At 40.3% G+C, this 26,876-nt stretch overlaps 1 protein-coding gene across 9 annotated transcripts in view; it reads right to left on the reverse strand.

Annotated features, from left to right (window-relative positions):
- GABPB1 (GA binding protein transcription factor subunit beta 1) overlaps nt 1-26,876 on the reverse strand; it is a 79,759-nt gene that overhangs the window by 39,569 nt on the left and 13,314 nt on the right. The window contains exon 1 of one of the 9 annotated variants that reach the window (XM_054531458.1): nt 12,293-12,461. The exons of 7 other annotated variants lie outside the window; for them this stretch is intronic. The gene's annotated coding sequence lies outside the window, so the exon portion shown is untranslated. Of the gene's footprint in view, nt 1-12,292; nt 12,462-26,876 lie in introns of those variants that run through there. One more of the 9 variants, XM_054531462.1, reaches the window with a different exon arrangement.

Here is a 26,876-nt window from a genome sequence, read left to right on the forward strand (position 1 = left end):
ATATCAATCAGCTTGTCCAGCTATCACATTCACAGTGATTTTATGTGCTGGTATAAGCATTTTACTACCTCACTGTGACATCTAATGTAGTGTGCTCAAGTATTTACATATTTTAATACACATTTTATTATAAATTGCTTCTTTTCAAATTATCCTTTATATTATAATCAAAACATGATTTTTTTGAAATTATGCAGATCAGTAACATCAACTATGATTTTCTTTCTTTTCTTTTGAGATAGAGTCTCTCTCTGTAGCCCAGGCTGGAGTACAGTGGTCAGATCACAGCTCACCACAGCCTCGACCTCCCAGGCTCAACCGACCCTCCCGCCTCAGTCTCCCGAGTAGCTGCAACTACAAGAGTACACCACTAAACCCGGCTGATTTTTGTATTTTTTGTAGAAATAGGTTTTTGCCATGTTGCCCAGGCTGGTCTTGAACTCCTGGGCTCAAGCAATCTGCCTACTGCAGCCTCCCAAAGTGCTGGGACTATAGGCATGAGCCACTGCACCCAGCAACTATGATTTTCATTTAAAGTTAGCAAAAGGGGCAATACAAAATATTTATTATAAAAAGGTGGCAATGGGGCTAATAAGATTGAAATCAATGGAAGAAAATACACGAGATCAAGCAAGACAAAAATCAAAGGTGCTCTGATTTTCTTGTCAAGATAATTAGTTAAGTTTTAAATAATGAAAACAACAAAATTGTAGCATTTTCACTTCTGATTCTCACCTGACAGGGACCACACACACTGATTGTAGTTTTTGACCCTTAGAAGAACTCAGTTGTAATAAGACAACTACACTGACCAAGGGGAGAACAGCTCCAGGTCAAGTCACTAATTTACTCAGTTCAAAATCTATATATTAAAATTCTGGATGGGTGCTGTGACTCAAGCCTGTAATCCTAGCACTTTGGGAGGCCGAGAAGGGAAGATCACTTGAGGCCAGGAGTTTGAGACCAGCCTAGCCAACATAGTGAAACCCCACCCATCTCTGCTAAAAAATACAAAAATTAGCTGGGTGTAGTCCCAGCTACTCAGGTGGCTGAGGCAGGAGAATCCCTGAACCCGGGAGGCAGAGGCTGTAGTGAGCCGAGATTGCTCCACTGCACTCCAGCCTGGGCAACAGAGCAAGACTGTCTCAAAAACAAACAAACAAAAATCCTCAGACATAAAGTGCTAGATTTTTAAAAAATCATTTAGTTTAACAACAAAAATATATTGCTTTTTTGCTGTGGCAAATAAGTTCTTTACTCCAATTAAAATGTATGCCAATAATAAATCTATTATACAAACTAGCTACTTTTGCTCAAAAGTACATGCCAAGAGGGCCATCTAGTGGTAACAGGAATTACTACCAATAATTACATGTTTTAGAGTCTATTTTGTTTTGAATTTCCGTAATTTACAGCTTATAGAGTTGTTGTGAGGATTATGGCATGTCCTGGACAGGAAAACTCTATAAAATCATAAAGTACTAGTTCCACGTGAATGGTTACTAGCACTCTTAAATAAGAATATGAATTTTAAAAATGTTTACACCTATTATAAATATATTTAATAAGCCTTTACTCACATTAAAAATTTAAAATAAACTTGCTATATAATTCTTATGCTCAATGAGTACAATTATAAATCCAATATAAATCTCCTAAAGATTTTCTCCACTCCAATTTTGTATTACACACACATCCCTACACACACCCAAAGTCTTTAAAATGTTCATACTCTTTGACCTAGTAATTCTACTCATATAAACCCATCATAAGGAAACTATTCAAAAATCTAAATATATTAATACTAATGTTATTTAAAATAAGGGAAAAAAAACCACAAACAATGATTAAAGAAATTAAGATATGTCATAATGGAATACCGTAGTGATTTATTTCTTTTACATTATGAAAAATTTGTAGTATATATAAAGTAGACAGTCATATAATAAACTCCCACATAGCCATTTAGTTTAATATTATCAATTAATGGCTGACTCATTTCCCAACTCCACCCATTGTTTTGAATCAAGTGTTAGACATTATATAATATTATCTCTAATATTTCAGTACAGATCTCTAAAAGATAAAAATATTTTTAAAATAATACTATATATATTCATTTGAAAATATTTACAAACAGTATGTAACAGTTTCAGAATCAGGACTCTAAGTTGTATATATACCACGATCTTAAGAGAAAAACACTTGGAGCCGAGTGTGGTGGCTCATGCCTGTAATCCCAGCACTTTGGGAGGCCGAGGCAGGTGGATCACCTGAGGTCAGGAGTTCAAGACCAGCCTCGCCAACACAGTGAAATCCCACCTCTACTAAAAATGAAAAATAAAAAGAATTAGCTGGGTGTGGTGGCTGACACCTGTAATCCCAGCTACTCGGGAGGCTGAGGCAGAGAATCACTTGAACCCGGGAGGCGGAGGTTGCAGCGAGCCGAGATTGCGCCATTGCACTCCAGCCTGAGCAACAAGAGCAAAACTCCGTCTCAAAAAAAAAAGAAAGAACAAAAAAAAACCCACTTGGAAACAATACACCATTGTAATGAAAACTATGAATTTTCCCTTTTTTCTACTTTTTTCTAAGTTTTAATTTTTTTATAGCAAGCATATATTACTAATATAATATTAAAACTTTTATTTAAAAGCTTTTTCTCAAAATTAGGTTACAGATAAGCTTAATAAAGCCTTTAATGTACAACATTAGACATTGAGGCCGGGCGCGGTGGCTCACGCCTGTAATCCCGGCACTTCGCCAGGCCGAGGCGGGCGGATCACGAGGTCAGGAGATTGAGAACATCCTGGCTAACATGGTGAAACCCCGTCTCTACTGAAAATACAAAAAATTAGCTGGGCGTGGTGGTGGGTGCCTGTGGTCCCAGCTACTCGGGAGGCTGAGGCAGGAGAATGGCACGAACTCAGGAGGCGGAGCTTGCAGTGAGCCGAGATCGCGCCACTGCACTCCAGCCTGGGCGACAGAGCAAGACTCCGTCTCAAAAAAAAAAAAAAAAAAAAAGACATTGAAAGCATTTTTCATAGTAAAAGTATGTAAAATATGACTCCAAGTAAAATGTAGCATACTATAATCATGTCTACATGTATGAAAATATTCCAAATTTAGTTGCCTACAGTCTCACAAGAAAACAATTTCAATAATAATAAAAACAGTCCCTAGCATCTTGCTCTTTATCTACATTGTCTCATTTTATCTAAAGGGCCTTAACAAGATCATTATTGTCTCCATTTTGCAGAGGAAGCAAGTAAAAAGTAAAAAGATTTACCAAAGAACACTAGTTTTGATCTTAAAATCAGACCCTTATTCTCAATTCTTCCTGTGTTCTAAGTTGAAGAACACTAGGAATCTGCTGGGAAATAAAGGGCATGTCCTCCAAGGATTTAAGTGTAGTGTCTCCCAGTGTAATTCCTTTGAAAAGAAAAATCATCACATGAACTCTGGTATATTTGGATTTTTTCCTCCATGCCCATTTTACCCAATGGAGTTTTTTTTCCCCTTTATTTTTAAAATAAATGATATTTTCAAATATTATATCCATATATGTATCTCCCATATACCCCTTTTTCAGAAAACCACTAGATGACGTGTTCCACCAAAACCAAGAGTAAACTAGAAAGAATAATCAAGGGCTTCAGGAATAAAGATCCAACATAAACAGAATAGGAGGGAGTACCCAAAATGATGGTGAAGGGAGACCCCAAGACAACAGCTGTGACACAGACCTAGAAAGCAAACCCAGATGGGAGCCAGAGAACAGAGTTCCAGGAAGGAGGTCTCCAAGGAAAAGACAGGCTGGTAAGTCTCCTAAGAAGAGAATGAATGTCAGTGGAGAGTTTGGGATGGGTTAATGATGGATACAAGAAAACTAAGAAAAGAAAAAACTAGACTATTTTTCAGAAGGGAGAAAAAAACTATACCATAAAGGTATACATGTCTCTTGTACAGTTTTTCCTTTAAACACACACACACACACACACACACACATTTCCTTTGTGGTATAGGCGTGGATTAGCTAAGAATAGTAGTTCCTGGGGTGTAATGTAAAGCAAAATTTTCAGTGTAATCCTATTGAAAAGATAAATGGTGAGGGAAAATATGCATAGGAATGGCTTAAAACAGCTGAAGCCTCATCTTCCTAAGTAGAAAGTCAAAAGGTATCTAATCTGGAAAAAAATCAAGAAATAGCATACATTCGTTATTTAGAAATATGAAGAGCTAATAATAAAATGGAGACCTCTGGGAAAGAGGGTTCTGGGGTGGGAAGAAATAACACAACTGAGTGTAGGATTTTCATAAGAAGGCTTATATTTTTTACTTTTTCAACTATGTGCACATATAATTTTTTTCTTCCTTAAAAACAGTTTTTATTTTTATAGATTCAGCGGGTACAGGTGCAGTTTGTTACACGTATATATTGCATAGTGGTGAAGTCTGGGCTTTCAATGTGCCCATCACCTGAATAGTGAACACTGTACCCAACAGGGAATTTTTCAACCCTTGCCCCTCTGCCACCCTCCCCGCTTTTGGACTCCCTAGTGTCTATTATCCCCCTCTGTATGTCCCTGTATAACCACTGTTTAGCTCCCACGTATAAGTCAGAACTGTGCATGTATACTTTCATAAAAATTACAGGGCCGGGCACGGTGGCTCACACCTATAATCCCAGCACTTTGGGAGGCTGAGGCGGGCAAATCACAAGGTCAGGAGTTCAAGACCAGCCTGGCCAACATGATGAAACCCCGTCTCTACTAAAAATACAAAAAATTATCTGGGCATAGTGGCAGGAGCCTGTAATCCCAGCTACTCGGGAAGCTGAGGCAGGAGAATCGTTTTGAACCCGGGAGGCAGAGGTTGCAGTGAGCCGAGATCGCACCACTGCACTCTAGCCCAGGCGACAGAGTGAGACTCCGTCTCAAAAATAAATAAATAAATAAATAAATAAAATCACAATAAACAAACACGTGTTTACTGTACATAAGAACTATACAGTTTAAAGTCATCTCAACACATCCTTGTGTTCTCAGAAGTAACCACTATCTAAATGTTTAGTGTGCATCCTTCCAGATCTTTTCTATGCATATTAGAAACACATACACACAATGCTGACTTCTTTTTAAACAAAAACACACAAAGGGGTCAGGCGGGTGGGCAAAAATAAAAAATTAAAATTAAAAAACACACAAAAAGGGGATCATACTAAATTGTTTGGCAACTTGCTTTTTTCCCCATTCACAAGCAATCCTCTTTTTTTTATTTTACTTTTTTGAGATGGAGTTTCGCTCTTGTTGCCCAGGCTAGAGTGCAATAGCGCAATTTTGGCTCACTGCAACCTCCACCTCCCTGGTTCAAGCAATTCTTCTGCCTCAGCCTCCCAAGCAGCTGGGATTACAGGCATGCACCACCAGACCCAGCTAATTTTTGCATTTTTAGTAGACATGGGGTTTCAACATTTTGGTCAGGCTGGTCTCAAACTCCTGACCTCAGGTGATCCACCTGCCTTGGCCTCCCACAGTGCTGGGATTACAGGCGTGAGCCACCACTCCCGGCCAATCCTCTTGTGTTTTTCAGTGAAATCTTCCTGTGTCTGTACACACAGTCTTTTTAGTGGCTGCACAGTACTATGGAGTGTGACAGGCTGAACAATGCTCCCCCAAAGATGTCTAGATACTAATTATCAGATCCTGTGAATATGCTACCTTACATGGCAAAAGGAACTCTGCAGAAATGATTAAATTAAGGACCCTGACTAGGGTGGTTATCCTGGATTACCCAAGTATGATGTAATCACAAGAGTTGTTATAAGAGGGAGAGAGGAGGATCAGAATAGGAGATGTGACATTGGGAGCAGAAGGTCACAGTCAGGGAGAAGGAAGCAGAGATCAGAGAGAGAATGAGAGAGATTTGAAGATACTATGCTGTTGGCCTTGAAGATGGAGGAAGGGGTCACAGGTCAAGAAATGCATGCCTTCTTTAGAAGCTAGAAAAGGAAAGAAAACAGATTATCTCCTAAAGCTTCCAGAAGTAACAGTCCTGCCGAAATCCTAATTTTAGGTCTTCGGACTTCCAGAACTACAAAAGAATAAATTTATGTTGTTTTAAGGCACTAAGGTTGTAGTAATTTGTTATAGCAAATAGGAAATTATTACCAGATAGGAATAGGAAACAAATACACACAAGTATACTAATTATATGATCCTGTTTTAATTTTTCACCTTTACAAATAGTGCTGCAATACACACATTAGCATTGTTCTAGAAATTATGGTGAGAAGCAGGATTGCTAGACTTGTTTAAAATCACATTTTAGTTGTGATTAGACCCTGCCAAATCATCTACCAAAAGACTGTAGCAACTTACACTCCCACTATCAGTGTACAAGAATAACTGCTTCTCCACAAGGTCTCCACTCCCCACAGCCAGAACCCTGATCTCAGAGCTAGATCTTCCAAAAGTCAAGACCAGTTCCAATGAAATCATACTCACAAAGCTGATGAAAAACTTCCTTCTAGGATAACTTTCTTTCAGTAACCATAACCTGAGGACATCCCACCACATAAGGAGAGAAAGACTTAAGAAGTAAAAGATGCGGCAACCCTTTTATCGCTTTTAAAGTCTGCATTAAAAGGGCATTCTGTTAGCCAGGCATGGTGGAAGGTGCCTGTACTCCCAGCTACTCAGGAGGCTGAGGCAGGAGAATCACTTGAACTCAGGAGGCAGAGGTTGCAGCGAGCCGAGATCGCGCCATTGCACTCCAGCCTGGGCAATAGAGCAAGACTCCATCTCAGAAAAAAAAAAAAAAAAAAAAAAAGCTCAGTAAATATTAATCCATTGAATGAACAATATTTGGCACACAGTAGAAACTCCAGAAATACTTGGAACCAAAATCATCACAACGTTTGCCTTTTTTTAATGTAATCTAAATTTCACAAACCCTAGGAAATATCATAATAGAATGCTTACTGAATTCCTAAGTCAGCCTTGTTGTAACAAAATTTCTTATAACTAAACAAGGCTGGAACTTGCCTGAATATTATCTTTTTATTGGCAGCAACTCAAATTGACAGATGTGACCAAAAAAAAAATCTGAGGTCAATGTGGTTTTCTAGTTAAAAGAAAAAATTGTGAACATAATAAATGTAGATATTGGCTTTGTCTGAGACCCTCAGAATTACTCTTGGACCTGCCCAGTTAGTATAGAAAAATCTAGGCAGGAAGCCAGAACTTGTCTAATAACTAGCAATAATATTACAAAGCAAAATCAGCTCAGGACCACCCTCAATGACAGTAGATCAAATCAGTACACCAAACTGAGTTCAAAGGTTTCAAATGGGTATATTCTAAAACTGAGGTGTCCAGGCTGGGCACAGTGACTCATACCTGTAATCCCAGCACTTTGGGAAGCCAATGCCAGAGGATAACTTGAGGTCAGGAGTTTAAGACCACCCTGGCCAACATGGTGAAAAATACAAAGAAAAAAAAATTAGCTGGGCGTGGTGGTGCATGCCTGTAGTCCCAGCTACTCAGGAGGCTGAGGCAGGAGAATCACTTGAATCAAGGAGACGGAGGTTGCAGTGACCCAAGACTGCGCCACTGCACTCCAGCTTGGGTGACAGAGCACGACTCCATCTCAAAAAAAAAGAGCTGAGGTGTCCAATACAGTAACCACTAGTTATACAAGGATACTGGGCATTGAAATGTGGCTAGTCCAAATTGAGATGTGCTATAAATATAACATACCAGATTTTGAAGACTTGCTATCAAGAAAGAATGTAAAATATTTCATTAATAACTTTTATACTGATAACCTGTTGAAACAATATTTTGGAAGGGCCAGGCACGGTGGCTCATGCATGTAATTCCAACACTTTGGGAGGCTGAGGCGGATGGGATTGCTTGAGGCCAGGAGTTCAAGACCAGCCTGGGCAACATGGCAAAACCTGGTCTCTACAAAAAATACAAAAAAATCAACCAAGCATGGTGGCACATGCCTGTAGTCCCAAATACTTCGGAGGCTGATGTGACAGAATAATCTGAGCCTAGGAAGTCAAGGCTGCAGTGAGCCGTGATCGCACCACTGCACTCCTGTCTGGGCAACAGGAGTGAGACCCTGTCTCCAAAAATAATCATAATATTTTGGATATAAAGGATTAAACTCTATTACGAAAGTTAATTTTGCTGGGCACAGTGGTGTGCACCTGCAGTACCAGCTACTTGGGAGGCTAAGGCAGGAAGGTCACTTGAACCTAGGAGTTCGAGACTGTACTGCACAGTGGCTACTAGAAATTTTTAAATTAAATCTGTGGCTGCAGGCACCACTGCAGAGGAATGGGAAGCTGCTACCCTAGGATCAGGCCCATGGGGGAAATGGGAAATCTTGGTACTGCAGTAGTCCCTGCTAGCCCATCATTTTTAGGAGCCATGACAGTAAAACCAATCATAATTAATAGAATGCACTACTCTCACTACAGGCCCCAGAAGACAACATAGATGCCCTATTTTATCCCTGCCTAAGGGAAAGAAAAAAAACACGTGCAGAGGCAAGAAGTGGCTGAGGACCCAGAGTGAGGCAGGGGGAGGTCACTCAGCCTTTCTACACCTCAGTTTACACATCTGTAAAATGAGAGTAATAGCACAACCTCTCTCACAGGGTTGTTCTGAGGATTAGAGGCAATTAGCCAGGCACAGTTGCTCCCAGTATTTGGGGAGGCTGAGGCAGGAGCATTCCTTGAGCCCAGGAGCTCAAGACCAGCCTGGGCAACACACAAAGAGACAGCACCTCTCCCTAAAATAAAATAAAATAAATTAGCTGTATATGGTCGTGTCTTCCTGTAGTCCCAGCTACAGCTACTCAGGAGGCTGGGGCGGGAGGATCGCTTAAGCCCAGAAGTTTGAGGCTTCAGTGAGCCATGACTGTGCCACTGCACTCCAGCCTGGGCAACAGAGTCAGATCCTGTCATTAATTCATTCATTCATAAATAAATAAATAAAATTTAAAATTTAATTTAAAAAAAATGGCTGGGTGTGGTGCTCATGCCTGTAATCCTAGCACTTTGGGAAGCCAAGATGGGTGGATTGCTCCAACCCTGGAGTTTGAGACCTGCCTAGGCAACATGGCAAAACTCTGTCTCTACAAAAAATACATAAAAATTAGCTGGGTGGGTGGCGTACACCTGTGGTCCCAGCTACTCAGAAGGCTGAGATGGGAGGATCACCCGAGCCCAGGGAGGTCAAGGCTGCAGTGAGCTGTGATTGCACCACTGCATTCCAGTCTAGACTACAGAATGAGACCTCATCTCAAAAAAAAAAAATTTTTTTTTAATGAGTTCATTGATGGCAAGCACCAGGCCAACAGTAAGTGCTCAATAAATCTGAGTTACTGTTGTCTCCCACTGTTAACGACCTGCATTCGTTGAGTACTGTGTGCCCAAGCACCATCTCCCTACACACAGTCCTAGAGAGGGGCTGTACTGCGTATACTCACTTTACAGATGGGAAAACCAAGGTTTGGAAAAGTCACCTGACCAAGGTCCCAAAGCTATTAGGTGAGAAATTCAGCCTCAAAGGTGGGCTCCCCTGGCTTTGAAGCCCCTCCAGTGATCCACTGCCCTGAATGCTCCCAATGTTTCTGTGGCTTTTTTTTTTTTTTGAGACAGAGTCTCACTCTGTCGCCCAGGCTGGAGTGCAGTGAGGCAGTCTTGGCTCACTGCAACCTCTGCCTCCCGAGTTCAAGCAATTACCCTGCCTCAGCCTCCCAAGTAGCTGGGATTACAGGTGCATGCCACAACACCCAGCTAATTTTTTTTTGTATTTTTAGTAGAGATGGGGTTTCACCATGTTGGCTAGACTGGTCTCAAACTCCTGACCTCAGGCAATTCGCCCACCTCGGCCTCCCAAAGTGCTAGGATTACAGGTGTGAGCCACCCCGCCTGGCCTCTGTGGTTCTTTTTATGGGCACAAGTTAAGGTTATAGTACTTGCTGTTTAGAAAATAAAGGAGGTTAGCTAGACCCAAGAATCTCTGGCTCCTTGGGGAGACTGTGGGATTATGAGCAGGTTGTTTCTTGTCCCCATTTTTTAGAGGGCTGGCCCCACCAGACATGCGTAGCTCCCTGAAAACACCATGCCCAAGGAAGGTGTTCAGTAATGTGTGTTCCTTTCTGACTCTAAATGTCAGGTCCTTTCTAAGTAAATTTTGTGATTTAAAAAAGGTGAAGTCAGTAAAGGATGAAATGTGCTTTGAGAGTGTCAGGATGAAACTGTTTCCATGAGGAAGAGGGACAAATGTACCCCATGGTAAGTGGGCCTAGATCAAGACTTGGCCTCCAATACTCAGTAACTACAAACTGGACAAATAATATTTTGAGGGCACTAAGGCAATATGATGTTATGCCAAAAAAAAAAAAAAAAGACACTGCTAAGAGCCAGAAGTTGAGACCCCACCTCTGCCACAGATCAGCTGTGTGACCCAGGTGCAAATCTCATCACTCCCTGTCTGGTTCTGTTTCTGCGGATGTAGAACAGAGCAATCAATGACAAAAAAAAAAATCATCATCATCTGTGGTTCACTATATTTCTACTGGAGAGAGCTGTTCTAGAATCATTGGTCAAACTTTTTTTTGTTTTTTCTTGAGACGGAGTCTCGCTCTGTCGCCCAAGCTAGAGCGCAGTGACGCGATCCTGGCTCACTGCAAGCTCCGCCTCCCGGGTTCACGCCATTCTCCTCCCTCAGCCTCCTGAGTAGCTGGGATTACAGGTGCACACCAGCACGCCCAGCTAATTTTTTGTATTTTTAGTAGAGATGGGGTTTCACCCTGTTAGCCAGGATGGTCTCCATCTCCTAATCTCATGATCCGCCCGCCTCGGCCTCCCAAAGTGCTGGGATTACAGGCGTGAGCCACCGCGCCCGGCCTGATCAAACTTCTTGAAGCCACTAACTTCAGAATATGCAAGAAGTCATAACACTTTAAAATAAGATATAAGGGGTCTTTTTTTTTTTTTTTTTTAAGACGGAGTCTGGCTCTGTCACCCAGGCTGGAGTGCAATGGCACAATCTCAGCTCACTGCAACCTCTGCCTCCCAGGTTCAAGCAATTCTCCTGCCTCAGCCTCTCAAGTAGCTGGGAATATAGGCGCCCACCACCAGGCCCAGCTAATTTTTATATTTTTAGTAGAGACAGGGTTTCACCTTGTTGGCCAGGCTAGTCTCGAACCCCTGACGTCAGGTGATCCACCCACCTCAGCCTCCCAAAGTGCCAAAAGGCATGAGCCACCATGCCTAGCCAAGCGGATTCTTTTAGAAAAACTTCATCTAGGCCAGACATGGTGGTTCATGCCCGTAATCCCAGCATTTTGAGAAGCCAAGGTGGGAAGATCGCTCAAGCCCAGGAGTTTGAGACCAGACTGAACAACATGGTGAAACCCTAATCTCTCCAAAAATTTTTAAAAATTAGCCAAGAGCCAGGCATGGTGGCTCACGCCTGTAATCCCAGCACTTTGGGAGGCTGAGATGGGTGGATCACCTGAGGTCAGGAGTGCGAGACCAGCCTGGCCAACATGGTGAAACCCCATCTCTACTAAACAATAAAAAAGAAATTAGCTGGGCATGGTGGCATGCGCCTATAATCTCAGCTGCTGGGGAGGCTGAGGCAGGAGAATCGCTAGAACCCGGAAGGCAGAGGTTGCAGTGAGCTGAGATCGCGCCACTGCACTCCAGCCTGGGCAACAGAGTGAGACTCCATCTCAAAAAAAAAAAGAAAATGAAAAACAAAAATTAGCCAGGGTTGATGGCATGCTCCTGTGGTCCAGCTACTCAGGACGCTGAGGTGGGAGGACTGCTTGAGCCTGGGAGGTCAAGGCTGCACTGAGCCATGATCACACTCCTACACGCCAGCCTAGGCAACAGAGCAAGACCACCTGTCTTTAAAAAAAAAGAAAGAAAAACTGCACATGATGAATTGCCCCTGTTATGGTGCTGACTACGCTTTCCTTCTAAAACCCATACAAGAAGACAGCCTTTATCCTTGTAAGATTTCACAAATTCATTTGACAATAAAGGGGGCCCATGGATTCTACTAAATCCTCCTCATCTTTGCCACTGACTGTGCCTTTGCCCAATTCAACTACCAGTTGCTTTTAAATCACATGAATGTATCCCAGGAAAAAAATGGAGGCTTGAAAAGAGTGCAAGTAGAAGATAAAGAAAAGGCTTCTTAGAACTCTACTGGAATTAGCCAGCAGATGCCTTTGATTTAATCAGGGAAGTATAACTTACCTGCTTCCTACAAAATGAAGCCAATAAACTGCTGGTTCTTTTAAGTCACAAAAATGAACCATCAATATTTTGCTCAAAAAAAGAATGCATACATTCTGATCCTTTCTTCTCAGAAGTTCTCATACTCATCCCCTCCTCTCTACTACCTCTGGTCTTACACACTCATTGCCTCATACCTTACACATCACAATGGTCTCTCAGCTGATTTAACTCTAGTTTCTCCATCCTGCTGTCAGGCAATCCCCCTAAAATACAATTGTATTCAATCAAACATTTCTATATTTGAACCTCTACACAGTACCTGCCCTTAAAGAATTCACCATCTGGTAGGGAAGACATACGTCTCATGATTCCCTTGTCCAAAATCCCCACCAATACAATCATTCTGAAGAACAATTTATCAACTTCTAGTAGAGTTTAAGATGGGATGACCGGGCGTGGTAGCTCATGCCTGTAATCCCAGCACTTTGGGAGACCTAGGTGGGCAGATTGAGGTCAGGAGTTCGAGACTAGCCTGACCAACATGGAGAAACCCCATCTCTACTAAAAATACAAAATTAGCTGGGTGTGGTGGTGCATGCCTGTAATCCCAGCTACTCGGGAGGCTGAGGCAGGAGAATCGCTTGAACCCGGGAGGTGGAGGTTGTGGTGAGCCGAGATCGTGGCATTACACTCCAGTCTGGCAACAGAGCAAGACTCCATCTCAAAAGAAAAAAAAAAGATGTGCCTACTCTTTGACCTAGGGACTCCACTGCTAGCTACCCTATCTTGGTATACTCTTAAACACATAAACAAGGAAAGGAATATGTTTATAAAAACATTATTGTAACAGGAAAAAAAAAGAAACTCCAAATAACCTGTGTCTATAAACAAAAAAATTAAATTTTCATTATACAAATTTTCAAATATAGAAAATATACATGCATATATATAATATATACTGTATATGTGTGGTTGTGTGTTTGATTATACACATACCTATATACCCATCATTGACATTCTAAATTAAAAGCTGGTCATCTTGCTTCATCCTATTCCTTTCTAAAAAAAAAAAAAAATTGTACTTTACAGCTTACACATGTTTTATTTGGTTACTCTATCTCTAAATCAAGTTTATTCTAGGACACTTTCCCTTTCTCTCATCTACCTCTCCCCTGTTTTTCTCCCTCATGACATTGATTTGTTGAAAAGAATGGTCGGTTCATCTGTACCTCATACTGAGTTTTTTTTATTGCTTCCTCAAGATAGCATGTAATTTCTTGATCTTCCATATGTCTTACAAACTAAAAGTCTCTGAAGTTAATTAAAATTCAGATTTAATATTTTAGACAAAAAATGTCAATAGCAACATGCTGGATATTGAAGAACATCAGGAAGCACATCTTTTTTGGATCACTTTTAATGATACTAAGAATAATAGCTAGGTTAGTGATAGTCTAATCCTTCCAATGTAAAGTTATATTCTTTTAGCTTGAGGCCAACTAGTAATCTGTGGAATCATACTTTGGCTCCATGGGAATATCCAATTCCCAATCAAATATTTTTGTCTAACAGTTTTAGCTTCCATTAACGATCCTGGCCCAAATCAATTATTCATAACAGGTTGTAACAAATTGTCACTTTCAAATTCTTTAATTCCTTCTACATCACTTGGCATCCCTCACTAAATATAAAATGGTTCCCACTCAAAAGGCAGTTCAAATATATAATTGTTTTTCATTACCAATTTTCAGAGTAAAGAATAATAGCCACCTAGCCACCTCCATTTGTTCTATTTATTGTTATATAATCATTTTCTCAAGAAATTATTCTCCTTATTTCTTCTGATGTTCAAATTGTCCCAATTTTGGCCAAGGAGAGCCTTTTCGATTTGGCTTTTCCATCTTTGAAAGCTTTCTTGGTTTTGGCACAAGAATGTTCCAGGTTACGCATGTCCCCTGCTCCAGATCCAGAATTGGTCATTTCTTCAAGGAGTCTTGGATTCTTTCAAGTACAAGTATTTAAAGACCAAAATTAGGGTATTAGAAGAGCTCACATCTACCAAGATGACAAAGTGTTTCTAGGTCCTCTCAGTGGACAGAGCTAAGGAACAAATTTATATGGATTAAGAAATGTATATTATAAATGATGAATTTATATTGATATTTATAATTCAGGTTCAAAATTATAGGTTTTGTGCTTAGCTTCTTTGATTTTATACTTGTACCTCTATTGATTCGTAATACATTTGCATAAAGACTTACTGCCTTTATCCTACAATACATATCATATGGTGTCAAAATTAAAATACCAATATTACAACTAGCAATAAAATGAATAAAGGTGGGGGTTTTTTTGCAGTTCTTTTATCCTTAGCATATATGCCATTTAGTATTAAGCTCCAAAGTCACCTGAAATCGTTTTTCTCCATGTATTTAAATAACTATTTTGATATAAACATGGATACAATTGTTCAAGTTTGTCTTCAATTTTAAAGATTTAAAAAAATTTTGATTTTACTATAATTTTTGAATGTGTAAAGTATTTACATAATTCAAAAGTCAGAACTAAATAATAAAAAGACACACTCAGAAATCACATTTCCATCCCTACTTCATTTATTTCCCATACCCTCTACCATAGGGTAACAATTTTATTAGTTTCTAATTTGTCTTTTCAGTGTTTCTCTTTGCAACATAAACAAATTTACATATACTCATATTCTTATTCTCCACCCTTCCACTCTACTTTTTTCTTTTTTTTTTTTCCCTGAAGGCAAGGTCTCATTCTGTCACCCAGGCTGGAATGCAGTGGTGTGATCATGGCTTACTGCAGCCTCGACCTCTCAGATTCAGGTGATCCTCCCACCTCAGCCTCCCAAGTAGCTGGGACTACAGGCACGCATCACCACACCCGACTAATTCTAATTTTTGGAGAGACGAGGTTTTGACATGTTGCCCAGGCTGGTCTCAAACTCCGGAGCTCAAGCAATCCTCCCACCTCGGCCTCCCAAAGTGCTGGGATTACAGGCATGAGTCACCACGCCCAGCCACCATTTCCTACTTCTCACACCAAAGGAACATACTAAACACACATTGTTCTGTACTTTGCTTTTTTTCCCATTTAACATATATCCTGGAAAATACTGCATAGAGATTTTTCTCATTCTGTTTTACAGCTGCATAGTACTCGGTTATGTGAAAATACCACTGTATACTTTAAAAAAAAACTAGTTATCTCTTACTCTAGCAATCACAAGATCTCATCTTGCAATTTGAGTCCCTCTATCAACTGCCTCACACATCTACTTCATCCATTTTTCTCTTAATATAGGGTCCTGACAGTCATCCGATTTTAAACAATTCTCCTTCCTCATCTCATACACACTTACCTTATTCCAGACCCAATTCTCCTTCCTCATCCCATACACACTTACCTTATTCCAGACCCAATGTCTCCCCTCATGCTATTTTCCCAGTTTAGAATGGTTACATCCTTTCTCTCCAAATTCTATACTTCAATCAAAGCCCGTTTTTAAAAGATCTTTTCTCCAACAAAACTTTCTAAGATGAGCTCTTAAATTTCCTCAGCAATATATAGCATAATCTCTATGTTCCTCCTTCATTCAACAAACAAATGTTTACTGAGTAAATGAAGAGCAAGGAGCTTATGTTCTGGGATAAGAACTTCACAATAAAGAAGTAAATAAGTAGTAGTAGTAGTGGTGGTTGTGGCAGTGATAAATGGTATGAAGAAAAGGTAAGGCAGAGTAAGAAACAGAGTACTAGATTAGGGATAGAGAATTGCCATTTTGGAGAAACTGATTACAAAAGGCCTGTCTGAGGAGGTGACAACTGAGTAGAAACAGGAATGAAAGGGAAAAGCAAATCTAGGGAGGATCCAAAGGAAGCACCATGATGCACAAGTCATTCTCTTGGTTGCTTAGCATCAAAACACCTTCTTGTCCTTGGGGAATTCCCTTCCATATGCATCTTGAAAGAAGGCAGAAACCTCTGCCTACTACTGAATATTTGCTTTCCTTGCTTCCCATAAGGCAAGGGTACAGTCATATGACCTCCACTCCACAAGAGAAGCATCTGTGCTGGACCTTAATGTAGAAGATAGTGCATAAAAAACCCAAGAGTGTGTAGAACCCTTTGTAGCAAACATGGTAGCAGATTCCAATAACAGTAGTGGTAGCAGCTTCCTCCTGTGATAAATTCCTTTTCTGTTAAATTAACCAGAGATTATTTGACTGCTTAGAACTAAGAATTCTGGCTGACCGTGGTGATCCAGGGAAATGCAACAGCATATGTAAGGGTCCTGAGCTACAGTGAAGAAGTATAACAGGAAATGCAATCATAGAAATACGAATGGGCTGGATCACATAGAGCCTTATAGGCACTAGCAAAGAGTGAATTTTATTGAGATTACTAGCAAGTCGTCAGAAAGTTTTAAACAGGAGAGTGTTGTGATGTGATTTACATTGTTAAGAGGCTACTCCCGTTATCATTTGGTTAATACATAGTGGAAAGCAAGAACTGAAGCAAGTGTACTAGTTAGAAAATTATTCCAGGCAAGAGCTGCTGGCACCTCAGGACTGGATGATACCTGTGTGGTTATTAGACAATTTATCTTTAATTACTATATATTTAAGTTAAATCTAACATCATATTTTATGCTTTCCATTTATCCCCTGTTCAGTTTTTTTTGTTGTTGTTGTTTTGTTTTTTTTTGAAATAGAGTCTCGCTCTGTTGCCCAGGCTGGAGTGCAGTCGCATGATCTCGGCTCACTGCAACCTCCACCTCCTGGGTTCAAGCGATTCTCCCGTCTCAGCCTCCCAAGTAGCTGGGATTACAGGCATGCACCATCACACTCTGCTAATTTTTGTATTTTTAGTAGAGACGGGGTTTTACCATGTTGATCATGCTGGTCTCGAACTCCTGACCTCAAGCAATCCACCTGCCTCGGCCTCCCAAAGTGCTGGGATTATAGGTGTGAGCCACCGTGCCCAGCCCCCTGTCCAGTTTCTTTTCTCTCCTTTGTTGTTGCTGCCTTCTTTTACCTCAATTCTTTTTAGCATTCTATTTATTTCCTCTACTGATTTGGAATTTATACCCTCTGTTTCTGTTCTTTTGTTGGTTTTCTAGAAATTATACCATGCAGTAAAGTCTAATCAAAATCTTTATTCTCTCTTTTCCCAAAAAATCTATAGATTTTAAAAGACATAAGTGACACATCAACAAAATGCAATATGTAGACCCTGTTTGGATTCCAGTTTGAAGAAACCAAATATAATTTTTTAAATCTTTTTTTAGATAATTGGGAAAATGTGAATACTAACTATGTAATGCTAAGAAATTATTATTGATTTTTTTCTGTATATGATACTAGTATTATACTTTAAGCCCATATCTTTTATAAGAACAATATATTTATGGGTTAAATAATGTGATTGTTAGGACTTACTTTAAAATACTTGGGATATATATAAAAAACACTTTAGTCATGAATTCATAACTGTTGAAGGTAGGTAATAAATACATAAGGATTCATTATGCTCTTTTACATATTTAAAATTTTCCATAACAAAGAGGTTTTTTTAAAATTACTATCCTTCTAGGTAAGACAAGGACCTTAAATCCTAGACTCTACCTATCCTATTTGTTATTCTCTTGTTTTTAATCCATTAGACATTTTTACTATGTTTAACGCAATCCATATTCATTTTCATTCTCTAAATATGTATCATTTTCTTTACCTTTAATTTACTCTTCATACATTTCATTTTGTGATTTGGGATCAATTTCATTCTGTCCTAAGTATATCCTTTAAAAACATACTGTCCAATATGGTGCATGTGGCTATTTAATAAAAATTAAAAATTAAAATTAAAATTAATTAAAAATAAAAATTCAGTTTATTGGCTACACTAGCCATATTTCAAGTACTCAATAGCCCTAAGTAGCTTATGACTAAAATATTGGACAGCACAGAAAAAGAACATTTCCAGGCCAAACGTGGTGGCTCACACCTACAATCCCAGCACTTTGTAGGACTGAGGTGGGAGAATCACTTGAGCACAGGAGTTTGAGCCTGAGCAACATAGCGAGACCTCGTCTCTACAAATAATTTTTAAAATTAGCCAGGTTGAGGTTGTGTGCATCTGTGGTCCCAGCTACTCAGGAGGCTGAGATGGGAGGATTGCCTGAGTGATCCCATTATTATCACATTATCACATTACTTAATCCATAAATATATTATTTTTAGCTCAGTGAGCCATGATTGCACCACACTCCAGCCTGGGTGACAGAGTGAGACCCTGTCTCAGGAAAAAAATAAATAACATTCCCATTTCCACAGAAACTTCTATTGAACAGTGCTGCTTTAAATGATCTTTCATAGGTGAGATGTTGGTGACAAGTTGTTTTTATCTGAAAATATCATTATTTTACCATCATTCTTTAAATATATTTTCACTGGGCATAAAATTCTAGATTGACAGGTAGTTTTCTTTCCATATAGCAGACATTTCACTGTCTGCTGATTTCCACTGTTGCTGCTGAAAAGTCATCTAGCCAGGCATGGTGGCTCACGCCTGTAATCCCAACACTTTGGGAGGCTGAGGCATGTGGATCACCTGAGGTCAGGAGTTCGAGACCAGCCTGGCCAACATAGTAAAACCTCGTCTCTACTAAAAATACAAAAAATTAGCTGCGTTTGGTGGTGGGCACCTGTAATCTCAGCTACTAGGGAGGCTGAGGCAGGAGAATTGCTTGAACCCAGAAGGCGGAGGTTGCAGTGAGCCCAGATTGCGCCATTGCACTCCAGCCTGGGCAACAAGAGCGAAACTCCATCTCAAAAAAAAAAAAAAAGAAAAAGAAAAAAAGAAAAGAAAAGTCATCTATTACTCTAATTCTTGCTCCCTTGATGGTTTTCTTTTTCTCCAGCTACTTTTGGTTTTCTGTGACTTTATTACAATGTGTTTAGGTGTGGACTTATTATTATCCTAATTAGGATTCATTGAAATTCTTGAATCCTGGTTTGGTATCTTTCCTTGGTTCTGGAAAATATCAGCCATCATCTCTTCAAATGTCCCATTCTCTCTTCCTTTCCTTCTGGAATTCCAATTAAGACTCTCTCACTCTATCCCCATATCTCTTAAACTGTCTTCTACATTTCCCAACTTTTTGCCTCTAGCCATCATCTATGCTACATTCTGGATAATTTTATCTGATCTATATTCCAGTTTGATAATTTTTCTGATGTGTCCAATCTGCTGCAAATTGCATCATTAAGTTTTTAATTCAGTTACTTTATCTTTTTCTTTTTTTTTTTTTTTTTTGTGAGACAAAGTCTCATTCTGTCACCCAGGCTGGAGCATGGTGGTACAACCTTGGCTCACTATAACCTTGACTTCCTGAACTCAAGTGATGCTCCCACATCAGCCTCTCAAGTAGCTGGGACTACAGGCGCATGCCACTACACCCAGCTAATTTTTTTTGTATTTTCTGTACAGACAAGGTTTCACCATGTTGCCCAGGCTGGCCTCAAACTCCTGAGTCAGTTATTTTTTTATTCCAAAAATTCGATTTGGTTTTTTCAAAACTATAATGCCACTTAAAAACAATCATTTCCTGTTCCCTATTCTCAAATTTGTCACTTATTTCTGTAAACACAGTAAGCTTGGTTGTTTTATTATGTATCTTTTAATTCTATTATACGATGCCTATGAAAATCTTTTCCTGCTGTCTGTTGTTTCTACTGGTTCATGCCTATGATTCCTTGTCTCCTTGTACGTCTAGATATCTTTGACTATATGCTGATTACTGTCCTTAAAAAATTGTGGGGAGGCCTAAGATGAAGGAGCCTTCCTTTGGAGAACATTTGCATTTGCTTCTGACAAGCACCTGGAGTCAGGAACCAACCTAAATTAAGTATGGCTTACGGTTCCCTTTCCCACCTATGCTACAGGCACAGCTTTGTAAAGACTTTTGTTTGCATGTTTCCTTTCTCTTTTTACCTCCTGCTCTGCTCATTACCAACACAACTTGTCTTGAAATTCCTTGATATTTAATTGGGAGGTAGGTGATGAAAAGGGGTTAGTTCTGGTTCATCCTTACCTCTCAGCTGTAGATATATGGAGCCCAAGCCTAATTAGGCAAGAATATCTCGTAAGACTTTGCATGCCCACATGTTGGGTGGGCTCTGCATCTTAATTTCTGTCCACCTCACCCCATAAGACTGATGAACAGAAACCTAAATTTCTTGGTATTGGCAAACATATTGAAGGCAAAAGTGGCTTCAGTTCACCAGATAGTCTGTTAACTTCCTGCTTTAGGCTTTCTTCCAGAATTTGGCTTAACAGATTTCCTTTTCTTCCCAGTTCTTTAAAGCTACTAAGGTAATGTTCTATATATTTTATCCAACATTTTCAATTGTCTTCAAAAAGAAGACTGGTCGGCCGGGCGCAGTGGCTCACACCTGTAATCCCAGCACTTTGGGAGGCCAAGGCGGGTGGATCATGAGGTCAGGAGTTCAAGACCAGCCTGGCCAACATGGTGAAACCCCATCTCTATTAAAAATACAAAATTTGCCAGGCGTGGTGGCGTGCGCCTGTAATCCCAGCTACTCAGGAGGCTGAGGCAGGAGAATCACTTGAACCCAAGAGGCAGAGGTTGCAGTGAGCCGAGATCATGCTGCTGCACTCCAGCCTGGGCGATAGAGCAAGACTCTGACTCAAAAAAAAAAAAAAAAAAAAAAGAAGACGTCTAATCTAGGCTACTATTATCCAGAAACAAGATATATTTGGAAGTGGCCTTCCTGATGTACACCTGACCCTTTAACAACCCAGATTTGAATTGCACAGTCCACTCACACACACTTTTTAAAATATATTAGAAAATTATTTTGAGGCTAGGCACGGTGGCTCACGCCTGTAATCCCAGCACTTTGGGAGGTCAAGGCAGGTGGATCACCTGAGGTCAGGAGATCGAGATAAGTCTGGCCAATATGGCGAAAACCCATCTCTATTAAAATAATACAAAAATTAGCCAGACATGGGTGCAGGTGCCTGTAATCCTAGCTACTCAGGAGGCTGAGGCAGGGAGAACTGCTTGAACCCAGGAGGCAGAGGTTGCAGTAAGCCAAGATCACACCACTGCACTCCAGCCTGGGCAGCAGAGCAAGACTCTGTCTCAAAAAAAAAAAAAATTATTTTGAGATCTTTGACAATTAAAAAAAAACTCACAAGCCTAGGTACAGTGTCTCACACCTGTAATCCCAGCACTTCAGGAAGCTGAGGCAGGCGGATTGCTTAAGCTCAGGAGTTCAAGACTCCATCTCTACAAAAAATTTAAAAAAAATTTTTTTTAATTAGCCAGGCATGGTGGCACACAGCTGTGGTCCCAGCTACTGAGGAGGCTGAAGAAGGAGGATCACTTGAGCCCAGGAGGTCAAAGTTGCAGTGAGCCATGTTCATGCCACTGCACTCCATCCTGGGCAACAGAACAAGACACTGTCTCAAATGCAAAACTCACAAACTGCGTATTTAAAAACTTAAGAAAAAGTTAGGTATGTCAAGAATGCATAAAATATATATAGATATTGGTCTATTTTATGGTTTACTACCATTAAATATACACAAATCTATTATAAGAAGTTAAATGTAGCCAGGCATGGTGGTACATGACTGAGAGGATGAGGCAGCGGGATCTCTTAAGCACTGGAGCTTCAGGCCAGCCAGGCATGGTGGCATGTGCCTGTAGTCCCAGCTACTCAGGAAGCTGAAGTGGCAGGATCACTTGAGCCCAAGAGGTTGAGGCTGCAGTGGGCCATGATCGCACCACTGCACTCCAGCCTGGACAAAAGAGTGAGACCTTGTCTCAAAAAGAAAAAATTACTTATTTTTATATATATATATAAAAACATATATATGAAGAGGTCAGAGCCCATCCAAAACTCTAGCCCAGCCCAATCCAGCATTTCTCAATTTGTGTTTCCCAAAGCTCCAGACTTTAGTAGCAAGAAGGACAGTGGCTAAAGAGGTAAGCACAGGTTGGAGGTGACAGAACAGCAAGTTTCAGACCCTTTTCACTCTCACATAAACAAGACCACCTCCAACTGTTATGAGATTCTATAATATTATTTGTAATTTTTAAAGCATTTTTTGAAAGACTAAGCCAGCAATAAAAGAATCTTAAAAAGTAAACTTTTACTAGTAAACTCTCTTCTCTTCAGACATACATGCTTAAAAGTTTTGAATCTCAAGCAAAAAGTACTGCCTGAGTACAGTGCTTCACGCTTGTAGTAATCCCAGCACTCTGGGAGGCTGAGGCAAGCAGATCACTTGAGCTCAGGAGTTCAAGACCAGCCTGGACAACATGAAGAAACTTCATCTCCACCAAAAAATACAAAAAATTAGCCAGGTGTGGTGGTGCGAGCATGTGGTCCCAGCTACTTGGGAGGCTGAAGTGAGAGGATCACCAAAGCCCAAGAAGTAGAGGCCTGCAGTGAGCTGAGATTGCCCCACTGCACTCCAGCCTGGGTGTCAGAGACAGACCCTGTCTCAATTAAAAAAGAAAAAAAAAGAATTACTTAGTTCATTTTCGTTACTGTTCCATACCCAAATCCTTACTAACTTAAATCCAGAAAAAAACTACTACATTTATTTGCAAGTATGTGCTTTATCTGTGCTCCTCTTTTACTTAATTTTAGACTCTGGCCAAATAAAACTCAGGTAAAAGTAGTATGGATAAATGAGAACCTCAAAAATCAGATTCTGAAATATAATTCATTCAAAAAAAATTTAAACTCTAAATTATATAGCAAAAGCTTGGTTTTTTTGTTTTTTGTGTTTTGAGATGGAGTCTCACTCTGTGGCCCAGGATGGAATGTAGTGGTGAGACCCTGGCTCACTGCAACCTCCGCCTCCCAGGTTCAAGTGATTCTCCTGCCTCAGCCTCCCGAGTAGCTGGGATTACAGGTGCATGCCACCACGCCCAGCTAATTTTTGTATTTTTAGTAGAGATGGGGTTTCACCATGTTGGTCAGGCTGGTCTCGAACTCCTGACCTCAGGCGATCCACCCGCCTCAACCTCCCAAAGTGCTGGGATTACAGGCATGAGCCACCACACCCGGCCAAGAGCTTGTTTTAAGTAGCACCCAACATGTTATGACTCCTTGTCTCCATTAGGTTAAACTTCTTTGTTTTATATACAGTTACTCCCAAACGTACTACATAAAAAAAATTTCTGTGCTGTTATAAACTTCCCTAAACTTCAAAGAGATTTGTTTTTGTTTCAGAGCTCTGTCTCCCAGGCTGGAGTGTAGTGGTGCAATGTCAGCTCACTGCAACCTACACCTCCTGGGCTCAAGAGATCCTCCCACCTCAGCCTCCTGAGTAGCTGGGACTACAGGCACACACCACCATGCCCAACTACTTTTTTTATTTTTTGTAGAGACGGGGCTTCACCATGTTACACAGACTGGTCTTGAACTCCTGGGCTTAAGTGATCCACCTGGGCCTTGAAAAGTGCCAGGATTACAGGCGTGAGCCAATATAAGCTATCTACCATGATCACTTCCTTATTCAAATCTATTTGTTTCTTTGAATTTCAGACATCAAAAGATGTCATTAAATTGGAACCATAGGCCAAACACAGTAGCTCACGTCTCACTTTGGGAGGCCAAGGCGGGCAGATCACCTGAGGTCTGGAGTTTGAGACCAGCCTAGCCAACATAGTGAAACCCCATCTCTACTAAAAACACAAAAATTAACCAGCAGCTGGGTGTGGTGGTTCCCACCTGTAATCGCAGCACTTTGGGAGGCCAAGACGGGCAGATCACTCAGGTGACCCTGATCTCAGGGTCAGGCGTTCAAAACCAGTCTGGTCAACATGGTGAAACACTGTCTGTACTAAAAATACAAAACTAGCCAGGCATGGTGGTGCGTGCCTGTAGTCCCAGTTACTCAGGAGGCTGGGGTGGGAGCACTGCTTGAGCCTGGTAGGCAGAGGTTGCAGTGAGCCAAGATCACACCGCTGCACTCCAGTCTGGGCAACAAAGTGAGATTCCATCTCAAAAAACAAACAAATAAATAACCAGTAATTAACCAGGTATGGTGGCAGGCACCTGTAATCCCAGCTATCTGGTAGGCCGAGGCGGGAGAATCACTTGAACCTGGGAGGCAGAGGTTGCAGTGAGTCAAGACTGTGCCACTGCACTCCAGCCTGAGCAACAGAGTAAGACTCCACCTTGGGAAAAAAAAAAACTTCTTGAAACCATGTTAATAAATTAAATTCTTACTTTCCACCTAAGCTATATATTTATCAGATATACATTCTCTATTTCTCTATCTGCATTCTACCTGTGCTTATCAGTGTCCCTATTATGACTATAAAATGTCATAATTTTCTAAAAATTAACCCAGAATATAAATGTCTACAGATAAAAAATATTTATTGATGACTACTTAATATTCATGTTTAAGATAAGCTCAAAAGTTCCATATCTAAAGTACATAAATTATACCCATACACCCTAAACTAAGAAGAAGTAAGGATTTGTCAGTTAGCATGTCCAGAACTTCCCAGGCACATGACAAAACCTAATCTTCCTTCTGCATTACCTGTTAATATTATCACCCTCTTTACTTCCCAATTTAGAAATCTGGGAGTTATCTTCAACTCTTCCCTCTCCCTCATCCTCTACACACAGCTGGTCTCAATGTTTGTGTCCCCACAAAATTAACATGTTGAAATCCTAACCCCAAGGTGATGGTATTAGTAGATGGGGACTTTGAGTGATGATTAGGTCATGAGGGCAAACCTTATCATTCCATTCATAATTTCATGGATGGAATTACTGCCAGATAACTGCTTTGTCCCTTCACCATATGAGGGCACAGCAAGGTGGCTCCATCTATAAAGCAGGAAATGGGCCCTCACCAGCCATGGAATCTGCCACCACCTTGATCTTGAACTTCCCAGCCTCCAGAACTGTGAGAAATGAATTTCTATTGTTTGTGAGTCACTAGTTTATATTTTGTTATAGTACCCCAAATGGACTAAGACAGTTGGTCATCAAGTTCTATGAAGTCTTCTTCACATATTTTTCCTTTTTCAACAGGCAATACTTTCATATAGCTCAAAAGCCCAAACACAGAAATGTATACATTAAAAATCCTCAACGGAAGTATTTACACTACTCACTGCTCCTCCTCGGCCCACCCCGGACCCACAACCCCAACAAGTAATTACCTTTACTAGTTTCATGAGTATCCTTCCAGTATTTCTATAATCATCAAAAAAAAAAAAAATAACATTACCACATAACACTGTTCCCCACTTGCTTTTCTTAACACGAGATCTCTTCCTATTAGTTCACAGAGAGAACTTCCTCATTTTTTTATACAGCTGCATAATAGTATGCTATTATTGTGTTTTAATACGCATTTCTCAAACTCCTAATGAGACCATGCATCTTTATCAAATGTTTGTTGGCCACTGTTTCCTCTTCTGAAACTGCCTATTCATATTCTTTACCTATTTTACCATTTCATTCTCTTTGTAGGAGTGCAATATGTATATTTCTGCTTTATTACATATGTTGCATACTCCTCTCAGTCTGTTTTAAATTTGTATATATTTTTTTCTTTAAAATTTGTATATTTTAAATGTTAATGTTGTCATAAAGTCTTAAATTGTGGTTTGGCCAAATTTATCAAAATATCTTTCCAAAATGAATATAGACATAATTATGCATTCCAATCACCTACAGAATACAGTGGCACTGACCATATGTATATTTAACTTGAAAATGATTTACGCCAGGCGCGGTGGCTCACACCTGTAATCCCAGCACTTTGGGAGGCCAAGGCAGGCGGATCACCTGAGGTCGGAGTTTGAGACCAGCCTGACCAACATGGAGAAACCCTGTCTCTACTAAAAATACAAAATTAGCCAGGCATGGTGGTGCATGCCTGTAATCCCAGCTACCCCAGGAGGCTGAGGCAGGAGAATCACTTGAACCCAGGAGGTGAAGGTTGCGGTGAGCTGAGATCGCGCCATTGCACTCCAGCCTGGGCAACAAGAGCGAAACTCCATCTCAAAAAAAAAAGAAAATGATTTAAACAGTTGGCTACTCACCATTCTACTTAATAAACATAAGTCCCAGCATGAGCCTGAAATATGAATCTATTTCCTCAGTAGGTCTCAGTTCTCAAATGCATCTTATGGAATGAACTTCTCATTGCAATGGATAAGTTAACGTTTTATAAGATTTTATTTTGTACAACATAGCCTACAAATGTAAGCCATCTTCCTCTAGGGCACCATTGAGGAAACAGTGATATATTTCATCACTAGAGGAAAAACTGACTGTTTTGGAATTATTGAGAGATGGTACCTTACTTCCCATATGGCAACTTCCTACAAGTTAATTCTGACTATACAGTATTTTCCCCTAATATGCATAATCATTAAATAAGTGGTAACTCCAACGCGTCTCAGACCTTTAAGGATATGACCTGTGCCTCACTGCAGCCTCATCACTCACCACTTCCCCCTTGGATATTTTAATACAGGGTTATCTACAATACCCTCA

This window comes from Pongo abelii, chromosome 16 (assembly GCF_028885655.2).
Source record: "Pongo abelii isolate AG06213 chromosome 16, NHGRI_mPonAbe1-v2.0_pri, whole genome shotgun sequence".
NCBI classification, from domain to species: domain Eukaryota; kingdom Metazoa; phylum Chordata; class Mammalia; order Primates; family Hominidae; genus Pongo; species Pongo abelii.